Below are 15870 nucleotides of genomic sequence, written 5' to 3' on the forward strand. Positions count from 1 at the left end.
CACTTTATTGTGAGGGAGTTCTCCCCAGACCCCTCCATCACCTCTGTCTGCAGCCCAGGAGCACTCACCTGGAGTGCTGTGTCCAGCTGTGGGACCCCCTGCCACAACAGGGGCATGGGGCTGCTGGACAGGGCTGAGGCTCAGGGGATGCAGCTTCACTTTCTGCCCACTTTCAGCACCTTCTCACCTGTCTGCAGGAGTCTGTCCAAGCTACTGGGTGAGCAAGGACCCAAGAGGCAGTTGGCACTCCAGAGCCCAGTTTTGAACCCTGCCAATTGTTTTCCTGCTCCTGGCATTGCCTTGGATCACTGCAGATAACCTGTTCACAGGCGAGCCACAGGTCCCTTCCCTGCTGAGCTCATTCCCAGGCCTGCTCCTGAAGGGCAGGCTGGAGGACGTTGTCCCTCCAGGATGTGTTAGGTGCAGCCCTCAGCTTGGTAACCCCCCTGCTCTAGGGGCTTGCAGTGCAGGTTTCACACTGCCCCAGCTGTTCAAACTGGAGAAACTCATGGAGGGAGTCACCTCACATCTGCAGAGGCACCACTTGGCCAAGAAGAGCCCCAGCTGTGGTGTGGAGAGAGCCAAAAGGAGCATCTCTGAGACATGTGAGCCAGTGGCTGCCTCGAAGATGTTTTCAGCAGCCACAGTAACAGCAGGACCCACTGCTGCAAGCTGAGTAAATCACAGAGCCAGAGAGCTGCTGAGGCTGGGAGAGACCTCTGAGATCATCACGTTGCTGAGAGCTCACAATGCCACCAGTGCTGCTAACTCACAGAGACCAAGCTCACAGCAGCCCTGCCTCAAGACATTCCCAAGAGTGTCCTTAATTAGCCATCCACGTTGCACATAATGTGTGCAGTGTGAGCTCTGCTGTCTGTAACCTCTTTGTGCACTTCTATTCTTCTGAAATGCACTTTCCCCTCCAAGGAAAAATCCCCAAAGGGCTTTCATTCAAGACAAATATGCTGGGCATCTGAAAGCTTGGGAGATGTGGGAGTCACATCCTCTTCCCTACACTTCCATTCAGCACAGTGGGAGTTTAACTCCTTCCTGCTCCCTGCAGCATGAGGTCAGAGGCACGGAGCTGGCAGTGCAGGGGCTCAGGAGAAGGTGTCAAGGGGAGCCCAGCAGCTGGTGGGCTCCTGGAGAGGGGGCAGATGGGAGGGTGTGGAGCAGCAGCTCTGCCTGTGCTGCAGTGCTGTGTCCTGGAGAGGCAGAGGAGCTGTGCAGCAGCTGCAGTGCTGGTGCTGGACGGGGAGGACTCCCTGGAGGCAGTTACCCTTCTGAGGCTGAAGGCCTCTGCAGCTTGGTAGGCTGCATTTTGGATGCTGTGGATCAAGGTTTGGACTGCTGAGGATCAGGCACAGTCACAGCATTGCTCCAGCTGGAAAAGACCTCTAAGGTGATGGAGTCCAACCCCCCTACCATGGCCACTCAACCATGTCCCCAAGTGCCATGGCCACACATTTCCTGAGCACCTCCAGGGGTGGGGACTGCACCACCTCCCTGGGCAGGAGAACACCTCCATGTTGAGCTTTTCTACAGAGCTCCTCTTCTGCTCTCCAGTACTTCTCTGACTCCAGAGGCAGGGAGCTCTGAAGCTGGTGAGAAAGCACTGGGTGCTGGGTGGCCTGGACAATATTCTGATGCTGCTCTGGTTGCTCTGTGGGCCAGGAGGGCTCCTCACTGCTCCCTGCTGTCTGTAGCTTTGGCAGCCCCACACACTGGTCTGTACCACCATGCACACCTTGCACATCAATACATTTCCTCCCACCCACGAGCCACCATCTCCCTCCCTTGGCAGAGGGAGAATACATGGCAGAGGCACAAGAGCAGTGCAGAGACAGGAGGTGTGGAGGCTGCAGCAGCAGAGCGCTCCCCAACTCCTAACCTGGCTCAGCATCTGGACTGCAGGGAAGCAAGGGAGCTAAGATGCTCTCCAGCAGAGCCCCTGGGGGCACCTGCCCTGTGGCAAAGGCACAGCCATGGGGCTGAGTTACTCTCTGTGCCCCTGGGGAACTGCCAGAGATCATCACAGGCTTCTTGCTCTGCAGGAGGAATGCAAAAGAAGGCAGGAACCAGTATCTGGCTCCCTGACAGAAAGCTCTCAGGCCAAATGACTCACTTCTGGAGGAGTCAGACACAGCTCCTCGGAGGACATGACTTACAAGGGAATGCAGGAGCTGGGATGTAGTTACTCCTCAGGGCTTGTGGAGCTTTTTTTAGCTCTCAAACAGTAAATCTGCATACACAAGGAACACAGGCTTCAGACTCAGGAGCTTTGAGGACAGGCTTCACAAATGGCCACTTGTGACCTACCCCTGGAGGAAGAGGAGATTCCAAGCACACAGAGGTGTCTGGAATCTGATTGCTGCCCAGATCATAGGGCCCTGATGCTTGTTCATGTGAAGATGGCAAGCTGAGGCTTTGCTCCCAGCTGTAAGCTCATGGTTTGTGAGAGCTTCCAACCTGAAAGGGAGGAACCTGCTTGCCATGAGACCTGACTGCCTCTCACTGCCCAGCTGAAGCTTTGCCAAGGAGGTCAGGTAGCAGCTTCCTGACAGAACTGAGTCTCCTCATGGACTCAGTGTGCTCAGAACTCCACAGCTCCCAAATGTGCTGCTGCAGGAGGACCAAAGCACTCAGGAGAGGGCCACTCTGATAACAATGTGAGCATCCAGTACAAGGAGCCAGGCACAGAGTAAGACAGAACAGAAGGGGTCCCTTGGAGCACAGCTCTGAAGTTGCATCACCCTGAAATTCTTCATATTCTGTGTGAGAGTTTGCAGCTGAAGTCCTTCAGGCACTTTCTGCAGCAGAAGCTGTGTGTGCCAGAATGAACTGAGAGCTGCTCTGGGCACCACTGCCAGTGAGCTGCTGTGCTCTCCCCAGACTGGGCACATGTGGCTCTCTGCAGCTCCCTGGAAAGAGCTGGGAGTGAGGTGGGGCTTGGGCTCTTCTCCCTAGTGCCAGGTGAGAGAAGGAGAGGCAATGGCCTCGAGATGCACCAGGGGAGGGTTAGGTTGGAGAGGAGAAAAAATGTATCTGCTGCCAGAGTGGTCAGGGACTGGCACAGGCTGCCCAGGGAGGTGGTGGAGTCCCCATCCCTGGAGGTGTTCCAGAAAGCTGTGGCCATGGCACCTGGGGCCATGGTTTGGTGGCCATGGTGGGGTTGGGTTGCTGGTTGGACTGGGTGATCTTGGAGGGCTTTTCCAACCCAAACCAGCTCTATGACTCATCCAGGTACTGACTACAGGATAGAGAAATAGCACTGGACTAGTGTGGACTGGAGAGGTGCAGTGGGTGAAGAAGAACTGCTCACAGGCAGACCTGGACAGCTCAAAGCTGGGGGCAGCTGATCTAAGGAGCTTCATTCGCTTGGATGCAGCCTGCAAAGCTCTGTGCTTAACCAGGATAGATGGCCCCAGATTCGGGTGCTGTAATGGGCAATTACCCTTAGGTGAAGAGAGAGGAGGCAGAATTTGTGCCTCCCGTTGCAAACACCAGGCAGGGAAAGCTGGGCTCTAAACATTTGCCTTCCTGGCCCAGAACAATTATCAGCCATTACCTTTTAAGGAGCACACTTTATAGCTTGCAAATAACAGTCCTGGGGTTTAATGTATTTAATTTTGCTGGCCTGACTTGCACATATTTTTGAGAGAGCTCTTCCACCTCTCCTTGGCAGCATGAGAAATTTATCTTGCCAGAGGGACAGTAAGAGTCTGGAAATGAAAATCAGGGCTCAAGTTATTCTATTCCTGAACATCAAGGTCTCAGACATGAGGCTGTTTGGGTTTATTGTTACCCACCCTACCCTAATGTGAGAGTGAGAGCTTGCCATGAGGAATGTGCTGGGCTGAGGGCAATCCTTCCCCCTTCTGGGGCTGTGTTTTGTTTCCTGGCAGTTACGAGAAGCATAAAATGTGCAACTGAATCCTGATTGCTGGATATTAGGATAGTAATTTCAGGCAGCTACCTGTGCAAACAGCACTGCAGTGAAAGCTGGAGGCAGGCCTGCAGCTGGGGAAAGGCTGCAGGACAGATCCTGCTCTAAATGGACCAACACAACTCTTCTAACTACAGGTGGAAGGGGGAAGGAGAGGGAGAGCAGGAAGTTCCTCTTGCCTCATGCCAGGAGTTTGGAAATGCAGTGACATCATTCCCACTGCCAGGCACTGGAGGAGAGGACAATGGGGTCTAATTGTTGCTTGCTCATTTGACTGAACTCCAAAACTCCATCAGATACCACTTAATTACACACAGAGAGCAGCAGCACAGAAGAGGACTCGGGGCTGAGCCCAGCCCAGGCAGAAGCGTTTAACAACTGCCCGGGATGCAAGCAGAGAACTTGCTGCTAATTAGGCTGGAATTTTACACTCGGTGTCCTAAGTAAATCCTAAGTGAAGCTTAGTTGGGAGCCTGAACAGAAGAGTTTTACTGCAGCTCCATCTGGTAGGTGCCCTGTGATTCCCCAGCACGCTGGCTGGCTGCTTGAGGGACACGTCTGATATCTGGCCAAGTTTAAAGGTCTGCTGGAGGTAAGACAATGGGCACCCTTTAACAAGGGGATCATTGTTGCTCGACAATCAGGCTCCCTGCCTCATTTGAATGTCAACAATTCAGCAAAGTTGCTGTTTGGAGCCATCCAAGACAATGTTTTTTGTGGAACAGTTTATTATTTCAGTGGTAATTATTTGAATCATTCATGGTAAAGGATGTTTGCTAATGAGAGCTGGGCTGCTGTAAATTCCAGGGAGACTGAATGCTCTTTGTGCTGACAAAAAGGCCCAAATCACTGGAGAGCAACTGACTGGACAAATCATTCATCTATGCAAATGCCAGCTGAAATGGTCAGATGCATTTATTACCCTCCTCATTATAGTAAACAAGGCAGGAATCGTGACTGGCACTTATCAACTTGCCCTGAAGTGTGATTTGTTCTCCCACCACTATTTAAATGAGAGGAAGAAAGGCATGCCACCAGGGACTGGGGTGGTTTATCAAAGAGTAAATGTCACATAGCCCAGTGCTTAAAGACTTTTGATTGACAAATGTTTTATTTGACAGATCAAACAATAATGGGTTTCATATCAAACGCTCCCTAGCTGTCAGCAGGAAATTTAACCCTTGCAAGAGTGGCAACTGAGAATTCCCCCCCCCCCCCCCCCCCAAGCTTTCTGAAGCCAGAGGGAAAGTTAGGAGTGAAAAAGGAACTGCCTGGGTGGAGTGGAAGGGCTGGCAGGGTGGTGCAGGCAGATGTTTTAGTGGAGGCTTCAAACGACCTGCTGCAAGAAAGCGTCTCACGTTGGGGAGCCTAATAGCACGGAACAGGAGGAAATAAAGGAGTGATTTATTGCTGCTGGTTTATTTGTCCTGGAGGGAACACAACAGCAGTCTGAGAGACCTGGCCAGCACCTGCCTTGTCCTCAGACAACGTCCCTGGGACGCTCCTGCTCGTATCAGCACGGGATAGAGCCCCAGGGGTTTGAGGAGCAACTGCAAAGCAACAAACCCAAAGCAAAGCACAAGTCAGAACTGCTGTGCGGATCAGGAGTGGGCAGCTGCTGCTCCTCTTTCACAAGCAGAGGCTTTTGTGTTGGTGGTTTGTTCTCAGATGTGAACACATTCTGGGACAGGTGCCCCTGTGAATATTTACTGAACTGTGTGTCCTCTGCTGTTAAACAGGGACAGAGTGACAGGGGAGGAGATGATGCTCCACATCACCGCTGGTGTCTGGGCGCGATCCTGGGCAAGCTGCTCCGGGGGAACCTTCTCTAGCAGGGGGCTTGGACTCGATGATCCCCAGGGATCCATTCCAACCACCACCACACTGTGATGCTGTGGTCATAGAATCATTAAGGTTGGAAAAGACCTCCGAGGTCATCAAGAACAATTTCCACCCAACACCTCCACCACTTGTCAGTTCTGTCAGCTGGTGCAAGGCCCAGATGGGAAGAGCAAGTGTGCTGCACCCAGAGGTGAATGCAGGCTCTGAGCCTTTGGCATTGATCTCTATTAGCTTTAGAGAAGCAGGAGGAATAATCTCTGCAGCAGACCCTTTAAACCTTTTCCTACCAGGAGAGTAAACTGAGATTCCCATTTTTTCCCAACACAACTTCTCTCCCCAGGTCCAAGTGTCGCCTGCATCCCGTTCCTGAGGCAGCCTGAATGCACACATAAACCACACAAAAGTCATTTGCTAGCAGCAGCCTCTTTATAGGCATTTGGAGATTACCCTCCTGTCTCCAGGTCCAGCCAGCCCTTATTTATGGGAGTCTCTGCCTCTCCTCCCTCCTTTGCCCACACATTTCCCTTTTATCATCCTCATGCTCCTGATCTGCTCCTCGGTCTCTCAGAAGCTGCTGTGTTTAACTGCTCCCCTCGGCCAGCCCCCGGCCGCCATCCATCTCCTTCAGACCCGCCACGTCAGCCCACAGCCATTGCTTCTGCAGGTCTGGAGGGTGCTGTCACCAGCAGCTGATTTACCAGGGTGGAAGAGGCAGACAAATGGTTTGCTGCAGAGCCAGGCCGGGCCAGGGGAGCTTTGTCAAAGCTCCGAACAGCCTTCTTGGTTTGGAGGGGCTTGCGAGTGAGGAAGGCGAGGTGCTAATGAGGCAGGGAGGAGCATCTGCTCTTTGATGACATTGCTGGCCTCCACCTTCTCCACTGGAGAGGAAGTTAAAGGAGTTGATTAATACAGTTCAGGAAGGTTTCAGGATTAATTTTCAGGAATGTGAAGTAATCAACATTTTCTCAAGCAGTTAGTGCAGGCAGTCAATAACAATGCCACCTTCAGGGCTCGGGATGTGCCCAGCATAAGCGATCACCGGGAAGCCAGGGACAGGACAGCACTCAGCCTGAGAGGTTACACTAACAGAGGAGGGGAAGCTCTGGCCGAGTGCTGGACCTCCTTCGTTAATGCACACCCGAGGCTAGCAGCAGGCAGGTCCATTCTGCCAGCTGCTCCAAGTGGCTTGGGTGTCCCTGTGAGGAGGCCGCCGGGCTGCAGACACCCCAGCAGCCTCCCGGAGCTGCGCAGGAGCTGCAGATGTCACTGCTGCTTCACTCATGCTCCCTGGCTGTGTCCTCCAAGCAGGAGGGAAAGCTTCTGGTGGCAGCAGTATGAGGCCTCTTTCTCAGCCCATGCCACCGGTTTGCTCCACATTCTGCAGGAATGCTGGAGTGGCAGACTCAGCTGGGTGACCTGAAGCCATTCATCCTCAGCTCTGGGAGGACCAAGCTTCTTCTGATGAATAGACTTCATCTCTTTGAGAAGACAGGTTGCTTGCTTGTGCCCCTGCTTGCTGGAGAGGACTCATTAGGTTAACCAAGAGGTCATTAGGTCATTAACTGCCCCAGTCGGGGGAGATTTCCCATGGCTTTTTAGGGCTTGCATACGTTTAGAGCTCACAGATCTTCCTTCACTCAAATCCAGGAACCATTTTGGTTTAGAAGGCAGCAGGAAGATCAGAATTCTTGACTGCCCCATCCCAAAATAACCTTTGCAATCTGCTTTGTGGATATTTTCCCCCTCCTTTTGTTCTTTAAGTAAACCCCAGCGAGCACTGAAGCCTCCTCAGTGTTTTCTGAGGGCATTGTCTTATCCTGTACCTCACTCTCACTTTGCAGAGGGGCACGAGAGGCACTGGGCAAGCATATGGCTTTCCTGGCTGCACACTGACAGGGCTGAAAGCACCTTTCCTGCACACAGTGGATGCAGATGCTAGCCCTGAAAGAGAAACCTTTGCACATCTGATCCATCGTGTTGGAAGCCCAAGACAAAGCTTCACCACAACTCCTCCATTCATTGCCACTGATAACAATGCTGCTGACACTGATCTGATTGGGACAGTGATATGAGCTCCACAGCACTTTTCTTAGTTTTCCAGGTTTCTAACCCTGGGGTGGAATCATCTTACCGTTTAGCATCTGTAGCCCTTCAGCTCTGCTGAGCTCTGATTTGCCTGACCATGCCCTTGTGAAACGTGGATGAGCCACAGGCAGCTTTGTAGCCACGGAACACCACTGACCTATAAAACCAGAAATGTCTCTGGTCGTATGAACATCTTACAAAGGGTTTGAAAGAGTTGTGTGATGCTTGGTGAGAGGCTAACAATGTCTTTTTGTGAGGCTAAATGACATCTCTCTATTGGAATCAATACAGCTCAGCTCTGCAAACACCGGGGTGCTGCACTGCAGCTGTGTCTGTCCCCTGGGGCTTTGTGCTGAAGCGCTGCACGGTGTGGGCATCCCACACGTCTGCCTCAGAGCTACCACTCATCTGCTGCTCCCTGCCAGTCAGCTCAGGCGACCATCCTGCAAGACAATGTGGAGTGGCTGATCAATTTCCAAAGAAGTCCTGGCATGACACAGAAGAGTTGAGCTGATGAGCGATGCCCTCCGATCGATATCACCAGCCTGATAAAACACAGAGTGCTGCTTCCTTTCACTGGGGAACTACACCAAGACCCTCTTCAAGCTCACCTTGCAGCTCCCTGGTTATGAGGAAGGAATCAGTGGTCCCTGCTGCTGGAGCGAAGCTGCCTGTGATGCTCTGCTGCACTCCAGGCAGGCTGCGAAGGAAGCCCAGAGAGTGCAGCAGAGGCACTCAGCTTCAGGATTCTGACATTCAGAAGGTGAAAGCAGTAGGCTGGGTTTGGAGACAGGAGGTTGCTCTGCCAGAATTGCCTCTGGGAAAGTTTTCATGGCACAGACACCTCGAGCATTTACTTGTCTGCTGGAGCAGACAGAGGGGTGGTAGCCCAAGGGCTAAGGGAATTTCCTACTTGTTCTCTCAATTGTGATTCGGGTTTCAGTGTTACTGTAGATCTTGCTAAAGTGTTGGACAGGTTTTACATTCCCACTCTTAAATTTCAGCTGAGTGCAGTAACAAGCTGTGCAGTGTCAACACAAAAAAAAGCCTAAGAAGATTGTATCTCTCTCTGGTCCCTATATGAAGCCTACTGCTGGTTAAAATTAGCATATCATCCTTACTGGATCCTACTGCTGCTGACAAAGGATTCTGATTTCAAATCTCTCTAAAGATTCTTGCACAAAACCCTCCTTGTACACAGCAGATTTTGCTATCTCAGATTCCCTAACTCTCATTAAAAGCCTCCTGAGGACTTCAGCCAGCACATCCTTCCCAGGCTTGAGGATTATTGCTCATATTTCTGCCAAGAGACAAAAAGCAAAGAAGATTTCTAGCCACGATACGGCCAGGTAAGGATCTGTGCTGATAAATTAGGGCTTTCTCATTCTTTATGCTTCTCTCTTACAGCTTCATTACAGATCCTGCAGAGTGCTTCCACTGAAACTGTGGTTTACACCTTGATAATGTAAAATGAGTCTCTCACACATACATCAAGTACAGTAGATGGAATATACACTGCTATAAAATGTGCACTCACAGGAGACACAGCAGCACAGCCCTTGGCAATCTGCAGTCTGAATTCATAGGATCATAGCATGGGGTGGGTTGGAAAAGACCTCCAAAATCATCCAGTTCCAACCCCCCCTGCCTTGGGCAGGGTCACCTCCCACCAGCCCAGGTTGTTCAAGGTCTCCTCCAACCTGGCCTTGAACACCTCCAGGCAGGAGGCAGCCACAGCCTCCTTGGGCAGCCTGTGCCAGAGTCTCCCCAGCCTCACTCCCGAGAATTTCTTCCTTATTGCCAGTCTCAATCTGCTCTCCTCAAGCTTCAATCCATGCCCTCTTGTCCTTCTCACAAGCCCTCACAAAAAGTCCCTCCCCAGGTACTGGAAGGCTGCTCTGAGGTCTCCACAACCTGCTGTGGCAGTGTTCAACAGAGAGGACCACGTCTGGAACATCCCAGTTGTGCTCCTGATGTGTAGATAGGAACACGCACCAAGTGTGTCTGTGGCACAGCTCCCTGGAAGCGATCTGTCAGCTCCAGATGTGGGGAAGTGATGAATAAAACCAGATCACCGATCGATTTCTGCACAGGCTGTGGGATGACAATTTGACAGTAATTTGGAGCACATCTTGAATGCACAGAGCCAGAAGTGGAGACAGCAGCCCAGACAGAAAGGACACTGTCGCCCCTGTCCCCTTCAATAAATCCTGGCCTCTCTGCAGATTTAAAATGCCACCTGCCACTGGACAGCCTCTGTGAATAACAATGAGCTGGTGCTGTGCTTTGCCGAGCCCGGGAAGGATGTGTTCACACCCAGCAGATGCTCTTTGCTGCATGAGAGCTTGGGGCTGGCCCACGCCAAGGGCAGAGGTGTACCTCCAAACAGTGACATCTCCTGTGAGCCTTCAGCCCTGCTGCAGCCAGCTGAGCCCAGTGCATTGGGACAGGCTGGACTGCCATGTGTCCCCATCCATCAGAGTAAACCTAGCAGACTGGAGCCAACACACAGCTCTGACACAGCTGAATTTAAGCGAGAGGAGGCCGTGACACCTCCAGCTTCTGCGAGCTGGCAGAGCACAGAGGGCTCCAGCAAAACACCCGTGGCAGTGGAGAGAGAAGCACAACTGCTGGGGCATGCCTGCCAGATTAAAGGGCATGGAAGCAAAACGTGGCACTTGCTTTGCAATATGCCAGTGAGGGACCCAAGAGGCGACACAAACCGCTGGAGCAAGTACTCATTAAGATCAATTAAAATCAGGGCTGCCCTATGACATGGCAGGGACTCAAAACTCCACGTTAAAAGCATGACCTAGTTGGGCTGGGGCTAGAGCAGGGCTTGTAAAGTCGCCTGATAAAAAGCACATACCCAAATGAGAGCCCTCCAGTGCCTTTTGCTTGATTTGGCACTGAAAATAAGCAGAGCTGCACCAGGTCAGGTTCACCAAGGCCAAGTGCTAGGTCCTGCACTGGGACACAGCAACCCCACGAACGCTCCGGGCTTAGGGCACAGTGGCTGGAAACTGCCCTGGAAAGACCTGGATGTGCTGAAGCTGTGCCAGGGCAGGGTTAGGTTGGAGATGAGGAACAATTTCCTTGCAGCAAGCGTGGTCAGGGATTGGCACAGGCTGTGCAGGGAGGTGGGGAAGTCCCCCTGGCTGAGATGATCAGAGAGGTGGGGAAGTCCCCCCGGCTGGGGGTGATCAGGGAGGCGGGGGAGTCCCCCCGGCTGGGGGTGGTCGGGGAGGCGGGGGAGTCCCCCCGGCGGGGTTGCTCGGGGAGGCGGGGGAGTCCCCCCGGCTGGGGGTGGTCGGGGAGGCGGGGGAGTCCCCCCGGCTGGGGGTGATCGGGGAGGCGGGGGAGTCCCCCCGGCTGGGGGTGGTCGGGGAGGCGGGGGAGTCCCCCCGGCGGGGTTGCTCGGGGAGGCGGGGGAGTCCCCCCGGCTGGGGGTGATCGGGGAGGCGGGGGAGTCCCCCCGGCTGGGGGTGATCGGGGAGGCGGGGGAGTCCCCCCGGCGGGGGGTGCTCCAGAACCGCGCGGCCATGGCACTTGCGGCCGCGGTTGGTGGCCACGGCGGTGCTGCGTTGGCAGCTGATGACCTCGGAGGGCTCTCCCAACCCCGCGTCGCCCCAGCTCCGCCACCGCCGCCCGCCCCACGCCGCGCCGAGCACGCGCGGCCGCTAGCCCCGCCCCCCGCGTCACTTCCGGCGGCGCCCGGCGCGGGGGCAGCGGCGCGGCCCGGGCGGCTCCGCCCTCCGGACGGGGTAGGGTGGCGGCGGCGACGGCTCCGGGACGCGGCCGGCGAGTGCCGGACACCTTCCGTCCGCACCCCTGTCCCGGTGCGGAGCGGCCCGGCGCGGCCGGGGCCGGCTGCGGTGTCCGCGGGGCTGGGAGGGACAGCCGGGGCCCGGGCAGCGCTGCGGCGTGCGGCTGTCCCGCCAGGGCCCGTGGGCCTCGGCGGGACCGGCCCTGACGGAGGGCCTGTGTGGGGAGTGGGGTGCCCCGGAGGTGCGGAGGGCAGGAGGATCGGAGCAGCCCCGGGCGCAGGGGGCAGCTGGGGCACAGCCTGTGCGGGGTCGCGGGGCAGCCCCCTGCCCCGTCAGCCCTCGGCCGGGCCGTGAGCGGCGGCAGGGCCGCACGTGTCGCACCAGTTGCACCCAGCTGCCCCGCACGGCATCAGCGGGGATCGGTGTGTGCTGCGGGGTGCTGCGCCTCATGCCAGCTCTTGTCTTGTCGCTGCAGGCTGAGGAGTGGACAGCAGTGGGAGATAACTGTGGCCCAGCAGCTGCAGCCAGTGCAGCGAGGAGGCAGCTGGCCGGGATGTGTCTGCACGGACAGGTAGCACAGCCCTGAAGAGAAAAGTGATCAGACACATGTGCTTGACTTGCCTGCCCAAAGCCACCATGAGTGAGGGCTTGTTGAGAATGAACTCTTTGGCATGAGGGGGAGAGTTTCAGCAGAGCTTCCTTCTAGCAGGAAGGAGCAGGCAGGCAGTGCAGGAATGTGAAGCTCTTGGGGGGTTGCACATCTTGGTGCTTGTGACAGCAGTGTTTCAAACAGCATTTTCATCCTGGTCTCATTTCTTTCAGCCTGTAAATGTGCACGGTGTGGCTGTAAAATAGCTGTGCTTTTAGTGCCAGAACTGGAAGAAACAGCAAGTGGGGCCTGAGTTCAAAGTGTGCTCTAAGAGCTTATTAATTTTTAATTAGTATTAGCTTCTAGTTCCAGCAAGTTAAGTGTAGCTGCTGGTCCAGTCTGGGTAATTAACAGCCAGAGATGCTAACCTGTGGTGCACACACTCAGGCTGAGGCTGTGATGTAAGGAGCCAGTGTTCCCCCTGTGCACTGGTGTACAGAGATAATGAAGAGGTTCCCCATTTCCCATCTTTTATCTGAGACACAGCCATTAAACTGTGTTAATCTTTCTTCAGAGAGCACACAGCCTGTGGGCTTTGCCATTGCTGTGCTCTTTGTGGTGTGTCAGTGTTGCTCTGTCCTGTATAGTCAAAAGAAAACCCCTCCCAGCGCTCCCAGGTGGGAGATTAGCAGAGCTGGTGTCAAAAAGGAGGTATTACCTTGCTGGCCTTAAAGAAGCCCAACCTGCTGTGCACAGGACCTTGTGCCCACAACATTTGCTCCTCTGCAAGTAGTGCAAGCTTTTCTTTCACACTGGCACTGCCAGGGGTGGCTCAGGATGCCGTGTTGCTGGGGTGCTTTTCTGCTAGAGGCTTGCCACTGAAAGAGGGAAGGGAGATTTGTGCAGCTGAAATGCCTGTCAGGAGAGGCAGAACAGACTGGTGAGGTCTGGTGCTTATGAAGGCTTTTGCTGTCATTGGTGCCTGTTCCCCTGGAACCCAAACACAGTCAGAGAAGCATTAAGGGTGGAAGAGACAGTCTCACAGTCTCACAGTATCACTAAGGTTGGAAGAGACCCCAAGGATCATCAAGTCCAACCTGTCACCACAGACCTCACGACCAGACCATGGCACCAAGTGCCACATCCAATCTCCTCTTGAACACCTCCAGGGATGGGGACTCCACCACCTCCCTGGGCAGCACATCCCAGTGATGAACGACTCTCTCAGTGAAGAACTTCCTCCTCACTTCGAGTCTAAACCTCCCCTGGCACAGCTTGAGACTGTGTCCTCTTGTTCTGGTGCTGGTTGCCTGGGAGAGGAGACCAACCCCTTCCTGGCTACAACCACCCTTCAGGTAGTTGTAGAGGGCAACGAGGTCACCCCTGAGGCTCCTCTTGACCTGGGAGGTCACTGAGCCTGACTGTTCACCCAGCACCACTGGCACCTGCAGACACAGTTCAGTGGCTGTGGTGGTGTTGGGCTGATGGCTGGACCTGATCTTGGAGGTCTTTTCCAACCAACACAACTCTGGTTCTGTGATTCCAGGGCTTCCAGCAGGGGGTCTGAGGTTTCATGTCTCTTGGTGTAGCCTGTAAATAAATCTATCCTTTTAAGAGGGAAGAATCCAGGAGTCCAATGTTTATCTTCCCTTGCACCTTACACACAGCTGGAGGAGCAGATTTCACTTGGGGGTTGAAGGATTGTGTGTGTGTAAGGAGGAGAAATTGAGGCTTGTGTTGCTTTGTGTGGCTCCAGAGAGTGCCTGGGGGACACGACTGGGTTTTGGCATGCCAGAGCTTGAGGTGCATCGAGCATACCAGCTTCTGTCAGGAGCAGCTGACGGCTCTGCCCGCAGGTGAAGCTGTGAAGGAAGAGCAGGAGCTGAACAAAAAGCTAATAGTAGAAGCAAGAAGGTGGGAAGGGAGCACTTGGTTGGTAAACTTTCTCCCTGTCAAACGCTGCAGCCTCTCCTTATCGCTCAGCACAGACACCTTCCTCTTGGCAGTGCTGCAGTGGAAGAGCTGTCGGAACAACTGTGTCTGGGCTTGTCTCAGGAGCAAGCCATCGACCCAGGGAGCACACCCAGCTTGTTCCCTTTTAATTGCTGACCCTGCTCTGTGGTTCCAGAGCCTCTCTGCAGTGTGACCTGCACACATTCAGCAGGTGCTGGGGCTGCCAGGCAGTGTGAGCCCCTGTGCATCCTCTGCAGTGGAGGAGTCTCCCCTGGTGGTTCAGTGATTGCCACAGTCTGTACCCTGTGCTGCGCTAGCCAGCAGCTCCAGTTGTGTGTTGAGACATACTCAGTCATGAGGGGAGACCGCCCTCTCTCCAGCTCCCTGAGGGGAGGTTGGAACCAGGTGGGAGAGGAAATAGCCTCAGGTTGTTCCAGGGGATGTGTAGGTTGGACATTAGACAAAACTTCTTCACTGGAAGGGTTCTCAGTCTGGCACAGGCTGCCCAGGGAGGTGGCTGAATCCCCATCCCTGGAGGTGTTTCCAAGAGGCAGAGCTGTGGTGCTGAGGGACAGGGTTCAGCACCAGCCCTGGCAGAGCTGGAGAATGATTGGGCTGGATGCTCTGAAAGGGCTGTCCCCACCTAAAGTGTTTTGTGATGCCATCCCTGTGTTAGCCTCTTCACAGGCTGTGGGCATTGCTCCTTACCTTTCCTAGCCAGGCTCACTGGGAGCCCAGTTAGCGAGGAGCAGCTGGTGGCACTGGAAGCTGTGATCCTGGAGGGCTGTTAGTGCCCAGGCAGGGTGTGTACTGCTGGCAGCCACCAGGAAGCACCCTGCAGGTTGTGTGGAGTGCTGGCAAATCTCACAGTTTACATCACACAGGTATGGAGCAGCTGCTGAATGTGGGGCAAGCATATGTAAGAGGATCTCTATTAGCAGGGAGGGTGACAGAGCCCTTCAGCTGGAACCCTTCGCTTGCTGCTGTGGAGAGACAGCGTTTCCTTTGGCTTCCTCTAGCTGTTAGCCTGCTTGTTGGTTGGTTTGTCCTTCTGGTCTCGTTTCCTTAGTTGCTGCTGGGGTTTGTGTTGGGGTTAGGTGGCCTGGCAGGGTGCAGGGCTGGTACCCCTTGTGTTTAACTCAGTGGTAACAGAAGGGAATTTTGTTCTCTTACCAGAAGTAAAATCTTTCTCTGGGGACTGCTGCTGCCAGAGCTCTTTGAGGACTGACTTTGTTGCTTGGCTTCAAGGAAGATGGTGTGGCTAATGACTTGTGAGCATCCTCCAGGAGCCTGCTGACCCTTCCAGGCGTGGTGGGTGCTGCCATGGACAGCTCCAAAGGGTAAAGAGGATGTTTTTGAGAGTCAGTTTCAGGCTCCAGGGGCTCAAGTTTCTGCTTTAAATGGACTGCTCAAAGCTGGGTTTCTCTTTTTCTCCCTCCCCCCTTACTAAAACCATTCACAGATTCTGGGGACACAGCAGGGGCAGGGATTTGCTGGAGCAGCTGCCCAGCCTCTGAAGCAGCTCAGGTGGTGTTGGGCTGTTTGCTGCAGCACCTGAGTGGGTGCCTGAGCACTCAGTGTCACTTGTAGTTTTGAGTATGTCAGAGCTATCCCATGGAGACTTCTAGCTGGACCTTCAGACCCTGCAAGGCCCAGGTTTCATTTAGTACCTGCTGTCATTTCCATTT

The sequence above is a fragment of the Dryobates pubescens genome, chromosome 28 (assembly GCF_014839835.1).
Source record: "Dryobates pubescens isolate bDryPub1 chromosome 28, bDryPub1.pri, whole genome shotgun sequence".
Taxonomy (NCBI): Eukaryota; Metazoa; Chordata; class Aves; order Piciformes; family Picidae; genus Dryobates; species Dryobates pubescens.